The sequence below is a fragment of the Nerophis lumbriciformis genome, linkage group LG23 (genome assembly GCF_033978685.3).
Source record: "Nerophis lumbriciformis linkage group LG23, RoL_Nlum_v2.1, whole genome shotgun sequence".
Classification (NCBI taxonomy): domain Eukaryota; kingdom Metazoa; phylum Chordata; class Actinopteri; order Syngnathiformes; family Syngnathidae; genus Nerophis; species Nerophis lumbriciformis.
The window spans coordinates 32,024,464-32,043,311 of record NC_084570.2 but is presented as its reverse complement, the minus strand read 5'-3'; the positions used below and the strand labels follow the sequence as shown (position 1 = coordinate 32,043,311).

The following is an 18,848-nucleotide window of genomic DNA, read 5'->3' as shown; positions in this document are numbered from 1 at the left end:
CCTCTGGCCCCTCCTCCGGGGCACTGCAGTCAGAAAGCGGAAGCGACCACACCTGAGGCTTGGACGTAGATTGTGTGAAGCTGGTAGGTGACTGCCCTCTGGTGGATGGAGGACCCCTCCCCTTCTGGGCGTGTCGCTCTCGTAGGCGGTTGTCCAATCGGATCGAGAGCGAGATGAGCTCCTCGAGGGTCTGGGTCTCATCTCGGACAGCCAGCTCGTCTTGGATACGGGGGCTAAGACTAGCCAAAAATATTCCCCGTAATGCTCTCTCCCCCCAGCCACTCTCCGCTGCCAGGATCCGGAAGGAGACTGAATAGTCTGCCACAGAGGAGGACCCCTGGCGTGTAGCGAGGAGGCGGCCTCCTGCCTCTCGTTCCCTCACTGGGTGATCGAAGACGCTGCGCAGCTCAGCAGAAAACAGGGGTGGGCTGGAACGAAGTTCGGGTTTGCTCTCACACACCTCCATAGCCCAGCGTGCTGCTCTTCCAGCCAGTAAACTGAGTACATATGCCACACGGGCGGAGTCTGTCGTATATGTGTGAGGCTGCTGTGCAAATACTAAAGAGCATTGATATAAAAAAAATCTGCATTGTCCAAAGTCCCCCTCATACCTGGGCGGATGTGGTATGCTGGGCTCCCTGGTAGGAAAACCCGATGTCGAGGGGAACGAGTAAGAAGAGATTCCAGCTGCGGGTTGAGTAGCCTCTGAGCCTGGGAGCGGGGGAGGGACCAACAAACGTGTATGCATCTCCTGCACAAGCGTTGTCAGGTTCAACAAAGTCTGTTCATGATCACTTATTCGTTGACCATGGGCCATGAGGGCCCGCTGGATCTGATTCTCATCTGCGGGTTCCATAATTGACTCGGCAATTCTGTCACAGTTCAATTAAAAGTAAAACAGAGGAACCCAAGGATGCAGATGGAATGTGAGTAAATAGTTCTTTACTAAACCAAAAGGCACTCACAACAATAATCCAAAAATAGAATGTAACAAAAAGCGACGGTGCGAAAAAGAGCACCGTGACAAAAAGAACAAAAGCTAATATACAAAGCTAACTAAACTTGGGTCGGAGTTGCAAGACGTGCAAACTAACATAGTACATACCAAGCTGGATGGCACTGGAAATAGCCAAGAAGGTAAGAAGCATAAATACAAGGAGCATAGGAATCTTCATACAACAGGAGTCTAGGAGTGGAATTGCCGAGTGCCATCCAGCTGAAGAGGTGCTGCTTAAATAGTGTGAGGCTGATTGGACACAGCTGTGCACGTCTCACAACTCCGCCCACAGGAAAACACAGGAACTCTGGGAAGAAGACAAACAATAAGAAACAGGTCTGCTGCACCAACAAAGACAAACTGAACACAAACCACAAGATGGCAGCAGGCGGTGACAAGTACAGTCAAAAAGGAATTTTTGACTTTCCATCTTAAAGATCTAAAAAAATTATTTGGGATTGTCCGGCGGGCCAGATTGAAAAGCGTAACGGGCCGCATGCGGACCCCTGGACCTTAATTTGCCCAGGTCTGTATTACAGGGATGTCAAAGTGGTTTTCATTGAGGGCCACATGGAAGTTATGGCTGCCATCAGAGGGCTGCTTGTAACAGTGAATAATGTATGAATTTACCTCTAAATTTCATTATTAATTATATAAATTGTTTTAAGTAAACTGTCTATTTTACAGTAAAAACTTAACATTTACAAAATTTTACTGTAAAATATATATATATATATATATATATATATTTTTTTTTTGACAACATTTTACGGTAAATGAAAAAACAGTACCACTGTTTTTTTTTTTGGGGGGGGGGGGGGGGTTTACGGAAAAAAATGGCAGTTTATTTGCTAGAATTTTTGTGTTAAATTGACATTGTTTTTTACAACATGATATTGTTCATGGAAAAACAGTACAAGTTATTTTTTTATTCTGGCAATTTAGCTGCCAGTTTTTCTACCGTAAAAACAAATGTACCGTCTTTCCATTTACAGTAATACTGTCATGATCCAAGGCCCGGATCATGTGTTGTAATTTTCTGTTAGTTTTGGACTCCCTTAGTTCCTGTTTGTGCACCTCTGGGTTTGTTTTAGTTTCCATGGGGATTAATTGGGTTCACCTGCCTCTGGTTAGTGGTCGGCACGCTCACCTGCTGTCGACCACTAATCAGAGAGCTATTTATTCTCGTTGCTCCCCACACTCGGTCTGGCTTCATCATTTGCTGTATGCAACAGTCACATAGGTTGAGTTCTTGTTTCCTGGCTGAAGAATCCTGCGCTAAGTTTTTGTCTTAGCTTCCGCGTGCGATCGGCACGCGTCCCTTTTGTTTGTTCCCTGTATTTTGTATCTCATCTATGATTTATGATAAATAATTCATCTCCTACCTCACGCTTTCGTCCGGAGTCGTCCGTCTGCATTCCGGGAGAACGACCGCGCATAAAGATGTGACCCCCGCGTGACAGAATGAAGCCAGCAGCATACAGTTCCCCCGCAACGGACGTCGAGGAGGTGGACGCAGGTACGTGGAGGGCGTTGAGAGCGATGGAGGCGGAGACGCTCCGCTATTCCCCCGTGGAACTCGAAAAGATGGTGTGGGGGCCTGGTGGTTCACTCGTACCCATCCACTCCTTTTGGCCCGAGGACATCGCCGCACCGCAGTACCGGACGCGTCGGCGAGGACTAAAGCCGTCCAAAAAGGCTTCGACTTGCCGTCAGGACGCGTCAATCACGCAAATTCCTCCTCCGAACAGAAGCAGGCCACAAACAGCCCAGTCTTCCCCTCAGATGTTTGGTAATCCTATCCATCATTTTGCCAAACAGTTCACCGGCTGGGCTGTCAGTCAACTGGAGATCCGCACCAATGACATCACCCTGCCCACTGGGAATGACGTCAGAGATCAAGACTTTTTTTTACAGACACACTTACCAGGTTTGTCCCTGTCCTCCAGGACTCAAACTCCGCCCCCAATGACTTTGGCCCCGCCCCAGTGACTCAGGCCCCGCCCACGTCACCAACTTTTTCCTCTGATCCTCCCACACAACCTCAGGTGGGGGATGGAAAAAGATACTATGGACAATCAAAAGGGGAGGAGTCTTTTTTGTGGACATCTGGAATCTGTCCTTAAGGGGGAGGCCCTGTCATGATCCGTGGCCCGGATCATGTTTTGTTATTTTCTGTTAGTTTTGGACTCCCTTAGTTCCTGTTTGTGCACCTCTGGGTTTGTTTTAGTTTCCATGGGGATTAATTGGGTTCACCTGCCTCTGGTTAGTGGTTGGCACACTCACCTGCTGTCGACCACTAACCAGAGAGCTATTTATTCACCTTTCTCGCCACGCTCAGTCTGGCTTCATTGTTTGCTTCATGCAACAGTTACATTAGTATTTCTTGTCTCCGAGTTTATGCTTCCTGTGCTAAGCGGTAACTTTAGCTTCCCGTGCGATCGGCACGTTTTCCTTCTGCTTGTTTTCTGTTTTTGGTACGTATTTGATTTTCGAAGATTAAATCATGTTCCTTCCTGCACGCCTTGTCCGGAGTAGTCCGTCTGCATCCCGGGAGAACGAACCCCGCAGAAAGATGCGACCCCCCACACGTGACAAATACACCGTTAAAAACAACAACCGTAGATTTTACAGTCAAAAACTGGCAGCTCAGTGAACAGAATTTTAACGCGAAAAACTGTAGTAGTTTTTTTCAATTTGCAGTAACATGCTGTAAAGAACAACGTAAAATGTATTGTCATTTTTATTTATTTGATAGGTGGTTTGCTGTAAAGTTAAGTATTTTTATTTAGAAAAAAACATGTTTGGAAAGTATGATAATATACTGTAATATTTGTTGCAATATTGGATACTATTAAAGTTTAAAAGGTATGCAATTTCAAGCAGTACATATATTTTTTTTGTCAAAATGAAAAAAATCAATTACATTTAGTGAGAGAATGTTAAGTACTTTATTGACACATATCATTTCCAGGTGGGCCAGATCTGGCCCCTGGGCCTTGAGTTTGACACCTGTGTTGTAGTTGTTGTTACTTTGTGTTACGTTTGGCAAACATTGTCCACACAGAGCTGTAAACAAGGAGTGAAATAAATCACTCTTACATGCAAGCCAGTTTTAATGTCTGCTTTGTGTTCTGGGTTTTCCTGAAGGAGAAGGAGCCGAACTTGATCCCCGATGTGTCTTTATAGCATCATCTGTGCACAGAAACAACAAGAATGAGCGGCGTGGATGCTCTAATCTTCTCTTTCAACGCCTTGATCCTAACAGAAGCTCATATAGCAAACATTTGAAGCACATACCCTTACATTGGTAAATGGTGTGTATTATTAGAACATTTTACTATACCTGGAATTAGGGATGTAACGGTAAACGGTATTATGATAAACCGTGGTAAAATTCCACACGGTTAGTAATACCGTTGAAATTTTTAATTACAGAAAAACCGTCATTTTTCAATGCATTTTAGGCAACACTGCTTACTTCCTGGAAACTGAAGCGCGTGCGCACTTGCGCCGTTCGACTCGATAAAACGTGCCAGCGACTACACAGACTTTGCTTTGAAAATGTTGACTCCGAGTAAATGGTGTCGATCGCTTCGTTTCACTTCATTTCAATTGCTTCTACGTCTTTCCGGCAGCTGCTGGGACAGAGTTAGCATGCAGAAGGCAATGTGTCGGGAACGTTGTCACAACTTGTTTATAAAGCCTTTATTTAACTGCTAACATTGTTAGTGTTCCAATAACACCATTACTAGCTGAAATGTTTTGTCATCTCATCCAATTGAACACAGGCTGAGTTGTCAGTGAGGCACAAAGATTGTGTATAAGATGTGAGAGTTATCACTCTTGTTTATTTTTGTTGGCCAAACTGTTGCACTGAAGTGAATGGTTGTTGTTGAAGTACAAAGCTTGTTTATTAGACTTCATCTTCATTAGCCAAACTGCTTTGTGTTTTATACTGATACCAAAAAATAAACACCAGGTTTTTGATATTACTTGTGTTTTTTTCCATTCCACAAAGTAATTACTTTAACCAATCATGTTTTGTCATCACATCCAATTGAATGCAGTCTGAGTTGTCAGTGAGGCACAAAGCTTGTTTATTAAACTTCATCTTCATTAGCCAAACTGCTTTGTGTTTTATATTGATATAAAAAAGTAAACACCAAGTTTTTGACATTACTTGTGTTTTTTTCCATTCCACAAAGTAATTACTTTAACCATTCATGTGACACAGCATTTTGTTCATGTTTTATGGTGTATGATTAATTCCTATACGACATATTTCTGTTCAAACGCTCAATGGATCTGTCCCGATACAGCATGTACATGTACACACATTAGTACATGTATAACTTAAAAAATGCCTCTCTCTATGAAAATAGAGATAAAGGCATCATGTGATTAAAAAAAGCTGACATGTTGATACTATTAATGAACAAAACACAAATATTTGTCTTTAAATATGTAGATAACGTTTATCTAGAGCATTTTTATTAGATATTACATGATGGTGTCGCGTTCACACCCCAACATTGTCTTACCAAACATAATGATTAATAATCCTGATTTCAATATTGATTAAAAAAAATATCTTTATTATTATTTTGACATAATGGTGCAGTCCTATGTATAAGACTTGACCTCATATATTAACACTATTTTTATCTATATGGACAAAAAGTGCAGTTACGTCTTATGTCCATAAGGTGCAGAGCAGAAAAGAGAGACGGCAGATCAACTGGTCTAAAAAAGGGTCTATTTAAAGGCTAGAGTATACAAATACGTTTAACGTGGGACCTAAATGCTTCTACTGAGGTAGCATCTCTAATAAATGAAACCCAAACAAGGACTGGACACTACGGTATCTTATCCCACATCATTCATGAACAGATTGATAAGGAACATGGAGGTTGATCAGGCCCCAGACCTTCAAAGGAAAATATGGTGCCTACATCACAATATATCTGGTCCTTCTGTACTAACTAGAGTACAGTATTTCAAATAGGATACAGTGAATGTACTGTACACACTAAACAGCCAATGCTGCAAGATAATCACTAAACCATGGTCTCATTGAGTCTGTTCCTTAGTCGAGTCACTCAACCCACATGGGTGATCATAGAATGTTGCCTGGTTAAAGTTTGGCCTAAGTTTCGAATAGGAAGGGCAGTCTGACAATCAACATGAGGACCAAGTCTTAACAGGTGGGACGGTCTCAGAGACTCGTAAACTCCGTCAACTGAAGAGTTGTCTGTTTTAGCAATTGAGTTAAATAAGTCAGGAGTACCGTGTCCATCCCATAAATGCTAACTATCCATCTGATCCACAGCATCAGAGTGAGAGGCCATTACAACTTGTGGATCCAACTGGTCATTAAAGGTGTGCCTGCCAGCATCATATTGGGATCAGTCAGGAACCACAAGGACGTTGGCTCCAGTGAGGACTCCTGCACCTTACTGAGGTCATCACATGAAGATGGAGACACAGACTGACTTATGCAGCCCTTTAAGGCATTTGTGATTAAGGGTTATATATATAATCTTTAATTAATTGATTGATACCCAGTGACTCTTAACAGCTGTTTTCTGTATACAACATTTTGCTGTTTTGATGCATCTTTGATTTTGTAAACATGAATGGCAGGCATTAGACAAGTGGGAACCTGTGTACACCACAGGTTTCCACTTGTCGCCCACTTAGCAAGCAGTACTCGATCACCAACCTAGAGCGCAAAACCTTTCAGCTTTTTGTTGTGCTAACAAGCTTTATGTTCTCTTTGGTGGTGTGTGCTAAGCAATTCTGACTGCCTCTGACAGGTATGACCAGAGGTGTTAAAGTCAGAAATTATGGGGTCATGGAGAACAGACTTAAATAAAATGTCTACAGGCAATCTTGGGACATGTCCAAACATTCAATAGACTAGTGCATAGCCAGTGGTCTCATGAACTGTGACATTGTAGGCGAACGTCAATGTGCGGATCTGCTGCGCCCATTCTTGTTTGGCCTTGAGAGGGAGCGCACCCAACATGTTGCCAAGAGTGTGGGTGAATCGTTCCGTGCCACCATTGCCCAAAGGGTGATAGGCAGTGGTATAGGACTTGGCAACTCCGAAAAGCCGCAGCAGTTCACAAAACTGTTCTCTCCATAAGTTGGGGCCTTGGTCTGAATGGATTTCAGGAAACCTGTAGACACAGAAGAAACAGTCCCATAGCTCTCTGGCGACTTGCTTGGTAGTTTGGTTCCTACAAGGCAATGCGTGGTCCATCTTAGTAAAAGGGTCAGTGACTACAAGCACGTCGACAAATCTCTTGTTCATGTCTACTACTGACCAGAAATGGATGCAAATCGCTCCATTGACGCTATTGTCTTGATACTCAAAGGGAGCTCGTGTTGCTGCAAAGATCTTTGCAAGTACACACCTCTCAACCGTCGAACATAATACAGGTAGACTCATACAGGCGTAGAAAAAATTGCTGCCTAACTAAATGGAGAGATCTAGACTGATCATGGTGTCCTGCCAAATCACAGACCTCATTTAATGCTCTGTCCCTCTGACTAACTGGTAAAACTACCTGGGAAAAAAAATCACCTTACCGAGTCCCTTGGTATTCTATACAGAATCTCATCCTGAATCTTAAGCCTAGCCTTATGCTTAAACAATGTCAATAATCGAGAATACATACCGAATGTCTCTCATCTGGGAGGATGCATCTTGCTAATCACAAACGTCAGAATTCCAGAAATTGTATTATCCTGAAGTTGGTGGTTTTCTATCTTGTGCAGGGTAAACGAAGGCATAGAGTCTGGTCTTGGAGTTGTAACTGCTGAACATAGTGAGCAAGGTGAGTAACTCTGAGTTCCTCTCCCGAACATTGTGACACACAAATGCAGCTTCCACTTCAGCTGACCCGCTGTAACCTGATGCCATGAGCAGTATGTCTGGGTGCCGGACATCCTGGAAATGTTGGGTCCCAAGTCTAACAACATCTTGGATTTTTTTGTGTCTGCACTGTTCGCTTCCTGTACTACATCACTGTTCGGCACCTTAATGAGTTGTTTACTGACAGAGGATGTAAAGGAGCTACGACTAACAGCATCAGCCACAACATTCTTCGGACCTGGGATGTACTTCAGATCAAAGGTGTAGGATGACAGTATGGCCACCCGATGCAGCTCATAAACATCAAGTTTAGACTTGGTCACTATATGAATTAGTGGGTTGTTGTCTGCTCACCAGAGGTGGGTAGAGTAGCCAGAAATTGTACTCAAGTAAGAGTACTGTTACTTTAGAGATTTATTACTCAAGTAAAAGTAAGGAGTAGTCACCCAAATATTTACTTGAGTAAAAGTAAAAAGTATGTTGTGAAAAAACTACTCAAGTACTGAGTAACTGATGAGTAACCTGTTTGTTTAATGATGACGGCAACAAATAATGCACAAAAACATAAAAATAGCAATGAGCAAATTCAGAGCCAGTAATATCTCTTAAGCAACTAAAACTTAGACTTAGACTTAGACTTAGACTTCCTTTTTATTGTCATTCAAATTTGAACTTTACAGTACAGATAAGAACGGAATTTCGTTACATTAGCTCATGGTAGTGCAGGATAAAAAAGAAATAAGGTGCATATATAAATAAATAAATAGGTTACTGTACAGATAAATATATTGCACTTTTTCATATGCATCCACGTTTATGGATGTATGCTATATTGTTTTTTTTTTATTCCAGCGAGTTAATCCATTTTGGGGGGAGTTGAGGGGATAATTATGATGCGTTCAAGAGTCTTACGGCCTGAGGGAAGAAGCTGTTACAGAACCTGGAGGTTCTGCTTCGGAGGTTGCGGAACCTCTTTCTAGAGTCCAGCAGTGAAAACAGTCCTTGGTGGGGGTGGGATGAGTCTTTGCAGATTTTCTGAGCCCTGGTCAGGCAGCGGCTTTTTGCGATCTCCTGGATAGGAGGAAGAGGAGTCCTGATGATCTTTTCCGCTGTCCTCACCACTCTCTGCAGAGACCTCCAGTCTGAGGCATTGCAGGCTCCAGTCCAGACAGAGATGCTGTTGGTCAGTAGGCTCTCTATAGTGCCTCTGTAGAATGTGGTGAGAATGGGGGGAGGGAGCTGTGCTCTTTTCATCCGACGCAAAAAGTGCATGCGCTGCTGAGCTTTTTTTACAAGAGCTCCGGTGTGTAGGGACAAGGTTGTATTGTCAGTTATCTGCACCCCCAGGAACTTGGTGCTGCTTACCATCGCCACCGCTGTGCCGTTGATGAAGAGTGGAGCGTGGCTGGACTGGTGCTTCCTGAAGTCAACAATGATCTCCTTGGTCTTGTCGACATTCAGGACCAGGTTGTTGGTTCTGCACCAGTCAACCAGATGTTTCACCTCTTCTCTGTAGTCCATGTCGTTGTTGTCACGGATGAGGCCCACTACTGTCGTGTCGTCCGCATACTTCACAATGTGGTTAGTAGTGGAATTGGAGCAGCAGTCATGGGTCATCATGACTGCTGATGATGCATGATTATATATACCAATATATATTAAATAATAATGCATTAACATAAAAAGAATTCAGGCAAATTGAGCCACAATAACTTAACAGCACCATAGGCTCAGTAGGCAGAGATTACAAAGGAAAATAAAAAGTTAGCCTTTACGCAAACCATAAACTGATAGGTGTGGGCTGCTCCTGGGAACACACTGATTGGTGTTTCTATGCATGCGTGTGTGTGTGTGTGTGTGTGCGACTGTGCTTGTGTGTGTGTGTGTGTGTGTGTGTGTGTGTGTGTGTGTCTTTGAGGCTGCAGTGCGTTAATAAATGTCCCCACACGATGTACATTTGACAGTGATTCATAGCAGGGAAGCTAACATCAGCCTACGGTGACAGCCAAAATATCTACTAAGGTTACTTACCGCAATGTGCTTCCTCAAATTTGATGTTGAGTTCATGTAAGCTTAAGCTTGTTAATCGTGTGACCGCCTGGCTCTGTTTGATTGGTGAAACGGAGTCAAACGTCACCAGTGACTGCATTTGATTGGTGAAACGGAGTCAAACGTCACCAGTGACTGTATTTGATTGGTGAAACGCAGGCATGCGATAGATCCTACTTTGAAGGTCTGTCTGACAAACCAAAACAAACAAAGCGTGCATTAACAGATCGATAAAAATCAGTAGCGAATAGCGAGCTGAATGTAGATAAATGGAGCGGAGTAAAAGTACCGTTTCTTCTTTGTAAATATATTCAAGTAAAAGTAAAAGTATGTTGCATTAAAACTACTCTTAGAAGTACAATTTATCCCAAAAGTTACTCAAGTAGATGTAACGGAGTAAATGTAGCGTGTTACTACCCACCTCTGCTGCCCACACAGTGAAGGTGTACCCTTTCAGCCAGGGACTGAACTTCTCTGTGACACGCCTCTTAAGAGCCATAAGCTCCAAAATATGGCCGGGATAGCTCTACTGCCTTTTGCTAAGAAAATTGCTAGCAAACGCGATGGGACCAGCCTTATATTCCCCAGCAGGCAGTTGGTACAAGACAGTCCCAAGGCTAAAGGTGGGAAAAATGATTGATTCGCCAATGCATCACGATTAATACGTGGACGAATCTGACTGGATTGAATAATGTCCAAATATTGATCATTGACATGACCAAGCAACTTCACATATTTCCGTATTTAATTACATCTTTGGGGGCTCAGCTTGAGGTTATTTTCTCTTAATCTTTGGAAAAGGACCTGAAGCCTGTTGAGAGCCTCTTCTTCTGTTGGAGCGAAGACAAGAAGCTCATCTAGATCGCACAGCAGACTTGCGTACTTGAGGTAAGTGGCATGTAAGAAGCTGGACTGTTACAACGCCCTTATGGCATTATGTTATTTTCATTCAGCCATTGGCTGTTGTGTACTTCTTGTCCTCTTCACACATGGAAATTTTATAGAAACCAGAGGTCAGGTCCATCGTGCTCAAGTAAGCATTTCCTCCAAGTGCAGCGGAGCAGTCGGTTTGTTGAGGCAAAGGATGTGTGTCTTTCAGAGTCGGTGTATTCAGCCATCTGAAATCGGTGTGATTTCGTTATTCTTACAGCCAGACCTGTGTTTATTTCCATACCTGACTTTTTTCTGCCACAACCGTTGCCTTCCTCAGAGGTTGTCACGTGATGTTGCTGTGACGGGTCTGGTCAGCTGATTCAAACCGTTTTTGGCGCTGTCTTCCTGCTTGTAGTAGCAGGCTGACAGTGCCATCTGCAGTCAGACCTCTTCATTTCAGTTAAGCTAGAACTAACCAGCTCCATGCTGGAAAATTCTTGCACACTTAGCATTTCTTATAGAATAATACACAACTCACAAAATGTTTTTTTTCTGTAGTGCCTGTGCCAGAGGTGAACATGCATTCTACTGAGGTGGCAAATTATGGAGCGTTAAATCTATCGCAGCACCAAGGAAACAATGTGAAGATCCCCATCATATCAATTCCTAGATATGATCGAAATTATCTACGCAAAATAAAGGTAACGTTATTAATATCATTACTACGGATACCATTAACAAAAATCCTCAAAACAGAACATTGTCTCCCAAAACATATTAGTTAATGATGTCATTACAGACAACAATATTAACATCATTGGTCTCAGCGAAACCTGGTTCAAACCAGATTAATTTTTCCAGTTTAACGAGGCATCTCCTCTTAACTATACGAATGCACATATTGCCCGTCCCCTTAAAAGGAGTGGAGGAGTCGCACTAATATCCAATGAAATCCTTGACCTTACCTCTAGCCTAAGTAATAAATATAAATCATTTGAGGTACTTACTATGAGGTCTGTCACACCGCTACCTCTCTACCTGGCTGTTATCTACCGCCCCTCTGGGCCGTATTCGGACTTTATCAGTGAATTTTCAGAGTTTGTCACTGATCTAGTGATGCACGCAGATAATATAATTATAATGGAGGATTTTAATATCGGTATGAATACCCCATCAGACCCTTAGTCCGTGGCGTTCCAGACTATAATTGATAGCTGTGGTCTTACACGAATAATAAATGAACCCACGCATGGCAAAGGTAATACAATAGATATAGTGCTTGTCCGGGGTGTCACCACCTCCAAAGTTATGATACTCCCGTACACTAAAGTAATGTCCGATCATTACCTTATAAAATTCTAAGTTCTGACTCATTGTCATTAAGCTACTAAAAACCAATGCTTTAGCAGCCGCAACATTAATGATGTCACAACTACGACTCTTGCTGGCCTACTGCCTTCGGTAATGGCGCCATTCCCAAATGATGTGGGCTCTATTGATAACCTCACTAACAACTTTAACAATGCCCTGCGCGACACCATTGAGAGCATAGCACCGCTAAAGCTAAAAAAAGGCCCCTAAAAAGCGTATCCCCTGGTTTACAGAAGAAACTACAGCTCTTAAACTATCATGTAGAAAGCTGGAACGACTTCTCTGATCCAACGACCAGACACGTCACAGCAACATCACGTGACAACCTCTAAGAAAGACAACGGTTGTGGCCGAAACCGTCAGCTACGGAAATAAACACAGGTCTGGCTATAAAAATAACAAAATCGCATAATTTTTTCAAGACCTAATAAAGCTCTTTGAATTACTGAAATCTGTGCAAATCCTCAGTCCACCATCCTTCTTCTAAACCAAAACGAGAGGAGGCGCATAGTTAACAGATGGGTTAATGGGTTAACAGAGGACTTCCTTTTCCTCCATTTCCGTAAACACATGTCTGAGCTTCTGATAAAGAGCTGGGGGAGCTCATGCGGAATGAGTGGTTGTCAGTTAATTCGATGCGATGTACACACTTTTTAGCCGGGCCACAATCAAGTGAATGTCTGGAGTAGGGTTGTTCAATATACCGGTACTAGTATAGTACCGCGATACTAATTAATCATGTTCGGTACTATACCGCCGCTAAAAAGTACCGGTCCCCGCCACCCCCTTTTTTCAACCACATTGCTGGTTTTACGAGCAGAGGAGCATGTTCGGCAGCGCGCGCACACGGAGTACTTACAAACAAAAACTGTGTAGACAGAAAAGGGAGAATGGACGCATTTTGGTGTAAAAAGTAAAGATAAAGGTGAAGTTATAACACTGAAACACCCTCAGGAAGAGGTGCTTTTAGACATGGCTAGCTAGCTAGCAGCTAACGTCCAGCTACTTATAAATCACTAATCTTCGCCTCCATGGCGACAAATAAAGTAAGTTTCTTACAAGTACCATTATCACTGAAGGACGAGAAATAGCTAAACATGCTTCACTACGCACCGTAGGAGGATACAATAGCTCACCGGCGTCACAATGTAAACTAACGCCATGGGTGGATCTCCACCTGATATCCACTGTAATGATACTAAGTACAGGAGCGTATCTCGTCGATACTACTATGATTACATCGATATTTTTTAGCATCACAAAATAATTTTTTGTTTTTTAAAATGTATATTATGTTTATCAAACTAGTGTTAATGTTGTCTGTCTATCTGTGTTGGCCCTGTGATGAGTTGGCGACTTGTCCAGGGTGTACACCGCCTTCCGCCCGAATGCAGCTAAAATAGGCTCCAGCGGTAGAAAATGGATGGATGTTTATAAACTCAGGAAATTCGTCCCTGGATGCATGAGGACTTAAATTATGACCATTGGATGGTCCTATAACTACTTGGTATCGGATCGATACCCAAATTTGTGGTATCATCCAAAACTAATGTAAAGTATCAAACAACAGAAAATATTACATTTTAACAGAAGTGTAGATATAACATGTTAAAACAGAAAATAAGCAGATATTAACAGTAAATGAACAAGTAGATTAATAATCCGTTTTTACATTTTCCCTCATAATGTTGACAAAATAATAGAATGTAAATGACACAATATTTTACTGCATACGTCAGCAGACTAATTAGGAGCCTTTGTTTGTTTACTTACTACTACAAGACAAGTTGTCTAATATGTTCACTATTTTATTTAAGGACTAAATTGCAATAATAAACATATGTTTAATGTACACTAAGATTTTTTGTTCAAATAAAGATAATAATGCCATTTGTTGTGGTGCCCTTTAATTAGAAAAGTATCGAAAAGTATTAAAATACATTTTGGTACCAGTACCAAAATATTGGTATCGGGACAACTCTAGTCTGGAGAAGATACTGTAGCTTCGTACTCCTTAACAAGTCCCACAAGACCCAGGTCGCCCAACCCACAGTTAAAACTTGTTACCACTTTGTAAAACTCACCAACAGTCTGGAGTCTTTCTGTAACTCAAACCTTCAAACGTCTACACTCCACCATTGTTGTTTTGCTCGTGAATGCACATGTTCTGGGCTTTCACACAAATCTTCACAAAAACACTTATGTGGACCCAAATGACATTGTTTGAATATGTTTTCAGCTAAAAACATTCTCGTCCACACGAAGCTTTTAATGTTGAGTCCCCAGATTTGTCATATTTGAAATATTGCCATGAGTTTTAACGAGCACTTAGGCCATTGTAAAACCTTGGCACAGGTTTCTACTTTATTCAGTTGCGATGATTCATAGCTCCAAAAATGATTGGAATCGGTGGCAACAATTAAATTAACCTTATCTAAAGTCAACACGTCCACATTGAAGCATGCTTGCTAATGTTGCTAATCAAAGTATTACGCTATTCAAGTACTGGGAATAGACTCAAGATAAGTGTTTGGTGTAATGGCATCATGGACAATCCTAAATAAATAATGTGGGATCAGCAGCACATAAATCCCACTAAGTTGATGAGATAGTTGCAGTGTTCCCCAAAGGACGGAAATCTGAGGTGGTGTTCGAGAATTGTGAGATAGCCATTTTGCATCTTAACATTGCTTTGCACAAACTGAGTAAAAACCATGAAAAGCACAACAAATGTGTTTAGAACTACCAGAGAATTATCTTCTGTTGCTTATTTTGGTCTTTTTTTCTAATGTCACAAGACTCGCAGTTATGTGTAGTGGAAAAGTTCTGTGAGAGTCCCTGTGATAGCTGTGTGTGGGTGTGGCTGTGGCCCCCTGAGTTGGTGTTGGGGTGCTTGTGGTTAAAGACTATGTTGATAGTCAACTAGTCATCAAATATCTTAATTATTCGTCGACTAATCGGTTTATAATGCGTACACATTAAATGGCTCTAATTTAGCCATCGACTTGTACATTCAGCTTGGGATATTTTTAGGGATGTTCTTGCGAACATTCATTCATAACTACCGTGTTTTTCGGACTATAAGGCGCACTTAAAATCCTTTCATTTTCTCAAAACTCAACAGTGTGCCTTATAACCCGGTGCGTCTAATGTACAGAATAATTCTGGTTTTGCTTATTGACCTTGAAGCTATTTTATTTGGTACAAAGTGTAATGATAAGTGTGACCAGTAGATGGCAGTCACACATAAGAGATACATGTAGACTGCATTATGATGGCAGTCACACATAAGAGATACGTGTAGACTGCGATATGACTCAAGCAAATAACACAAACATTTGATATGTTCCATTGAAAATATAGAACATTACACACGGCGCTCAAAAATCTATCACAATTTTTTAGTACGACTTTGGTAAGCTATGAAGCCACACCGCTTGATGGATTGTATTGTGCTTCAACATAGGAGTATTATTATGGTGTGTGTATAAGGTAAGATATATTATCTGCCGTTTTGTTTCGCAATTTTATGCAAAAGCAACTTTTTTTACCTTCTGGTACCTGCTGATGTGTATCTGGGATCTGCATAAGTCCTGAAAAATTGTGCGCATCTGCCTTTGTAGTCCGTGTTGACACCATAGTCGATAAGCTTTTTCTTTTTCTCTATCTTCTTGTTATGGGACATTCATCCTCGGCTGTTGCCATTTCTAATATAAAGTAGTGTAAAGTTCTTACTGATATCTGTCAGTAAACTCGCCATGAAAGCAGTAAAACATACCGGTGTAGTGAGTTTACATTATTCACCCAAGGAACTTTAGTTATTAGAGAGTTCCAGTCGGACGATTTTTCACGGGACACATTTATGTGCGATTACCGTTTCTTACTGTGCCTTTTTCATTGCACTGCAAATTGATGATGCTTTAAAAAGTACTAGAATTTATTTAGACGAAGTTTGACTGGCAGGCCTTGGCTAAATGATAGTTAGTTATTTTTCACAAAACTTCGTTTCACACTTGTTTGCGTGCTAGCAAGGTAACAATCTTACCGAGTTGAGACCGCGTCCTGCAGATGTCCGACATTCCCTCGCTTTAAATGCTCGTGTAACACAAATGTCGTAAAAACAAGATCTACTTTGCAAAGTGAGCAATGTTTTCATGTTTTTAACAAGACGAAGAGGAAATTTTACCGCACTTTACATGTTTCCCCCGTGATGTTGTTCGAGTGGTTGCGCTCGCTTCCCTCCGGGAAAACACGAGTGATGACTGTTGTCGACAAAAAAATTTGTCTGGCGACACATTTAATTGTCGATATTTGTTGACAATATCAACAAATAGTTGCACCCCAAGTTTTGGTAAGACAAAGGCCTGTTTTGTTTTGCTATAGAGAGATTTAAAAAAAATAAGTCCTCTAAAAGTGAAGGGGTCTTCTCACCATTGCCAGTTTGGTCACTCGTGCGACAGAAAAATGAAACATGTAAACATTTTAGTGGCGGTTTGAAATGGGTCGTGTTCAAAATGCCTTTCACTGTTTGCACCGCAAGACCCTTGATAATGCCGGGTTGTCACTGCCGTAATCAGCCAGTCACAGACTAATGATCCCTCCTTGCTCTGTCTACTTATTCTTTGTCAGACCAGTATCATGCTTTTATGAGTGAGGGCCAAGTCTAGTTTTGGTGGACTCAATGTGTCCGAATAAGAAGATGGCAGTTTACATATGTTTCCATTTCGGTGTCCAGATTCCAAGATTCCATATGTGCTGTCACGTGATTTTGTTCAGCTCAAGGAACTATGCAACCTTTAACCAGTCCTCTAACGTCATCGGTGCTTGAAGGGGCTTTCTCACATTGCCAGTTTAGATGGCGGTTCAGCCATTCACCGTGCTTCGCCAAAGACTGTGTTGACACCGAACAGAAAACCTGGTCACTCGTCCGACGAAAAAATTATAATGCCGGTCTCACACCCCGTCTCGGGTGAAGGTAATGTAACCTTTGCAAACCAGACTTTCAAACCAAGGATGGCAAGGCACGCAGTTGGTAACAGTTTACAAACATTTATTTAAATCCCAAAGTGTCAAGAGGTGAACAACAACAAGAGGAAACAAAGCACTCAAAATCTCAGTAGATGTTTGATGCATGGTAGTGATGGGTCTGGCAACACCGATGCATCGGCGCATGCGTCGAGCTCATAGAGCAAAACCCTGTGTCGGTGCGCGTACCGCTTTTAGAAAGTCACGTGACCGATCATGAGCTGTTTTGGTCACGTGACCGATATGCGAACTGTGTCGCACTGACGCCTCCTCTGTGCCCTGTGAGCGGGTCTTTTCTACAGCCGGAGAAATAATAACTAAAAAGAGAAATCGTCTAAAATGTAATACGTCGGAAAAACTTTTTTATTTTTTTTTTAATAAAAATGTGTAAAAAAATAAAATTAAAACAATTCCCAGTCCACAATCATTCACAACACGTTCTCTTAGATTTCCATGTTATGATACATGTTCACATTATTTCTTGACTGTATCTAAAAAAGATAAAAATATATTTTTATTTAAATGAAGATATGAAATAATCCTAAATGAAATACAATGACTTGGTTTATATTATTGTATATACTAGGGCAGAGGTCACCAATGCGGTGCCCGCGGTCACCAGGTAGCCCGTAAGGACCAGATCAGTCGCCCGCTCGCCTGTTCTAAAAATAGCTCAAAGAGCAGCACTTACCAGTGAGCTGCCTCTATTTTTTAAATTGTATTTATTTACTAGCAAGCTGGTCTCGCTTTGCTCGACATTTTTAATTTTAAAAGAGACAAAACTCAAATAGAATTTGAAAATCCAAGAAAATATTTTAAAGACTTGGTCTTCACTTGGAATAAGCGGTAGAAAATGGATGGATGGATGGGTCTTCACTTGTTTAAATAAATTCATTTATTTTTTACTTTGCTTCTTATTACTTTTAGAAATACAATTTTAGAGAAAAAATACAACCTTAAAAATGATTTTAGGATTTTTAAACAAATATACCTTTTTACCTTTTAAATTTCTTCCTCTTCTTTCCTGACAATTTAAATCAATGTTCAAGTAATTTTTTTTTTTTTTTTTTTATTGTAAAGAATAATAAATATTTTAGCTTCTGGTTTTTCGACGAAGAATATTTGTGAAATATTTCTTCAAACTTACTATGATTAAAATTCCAAAAAATTATTCTGGCAAATCTAGAAAACCTGTAGAATCAAATTTAAATCTTATTTCAAAGTATTTTGAATTTATTTTAAAATTGTTGTTCTGGAAAATCTAGAATAAATACTGATTTGTCTTTGTTAGAAATATAGCTTGGTCCAATTTGTTAAATATTCTAACAAAGTGCAGATTGGATTTTAACCAATTTAAAACATGTCATCAAAATTCTAAAAATGATCTTAATCAGGAAAAATTACTAATGATGTTCCATAAATTCTTTTTTTAATTTTTTCAAAAAGATTCAAATTAGCTAGTTTTTCTCTTCTTTTTGTCGGTTGAATTTTGAATTTTAAAGAGTTGAAATTGAAGATAAACTATGTTTCAAAATGTTATTTTAATTTTTTTTGTGTTTTCTCCTCTTTTAAACCGTTCAATTAAGTGTTTTTTTCATCATTTATTCCCTACAAAAAACCTTCCGTAAAAGGAAAAAAAAATGTACGACG

General features: G+C 40.9%; 1 protein-coding gene across 1 annotated transcript in view; it reads left to right on the top strand.

Moving 5' to 3' along the window:
- Positions 1-18,848, top strand: part of st3gal8 (ST3 beta-galactoside alpha-2,3-sialyltransferase 8) — a 62,434-nt gene that overhangs the window by 19,241 nt on the left and 24,345 nt on the right. Inside the window, exons 2-3 of the mRNA XM_061984730.1 lie at positions 7,784-7,842; positions 10,731-10,817. The gene's annotated coding sequence lies outside the window, so the exon portion shown is untranslated. The remainder of the gene's footprint in view (positions 1-7,783; positions 7,843-10,730; positions 10,818-18,848) is intronic.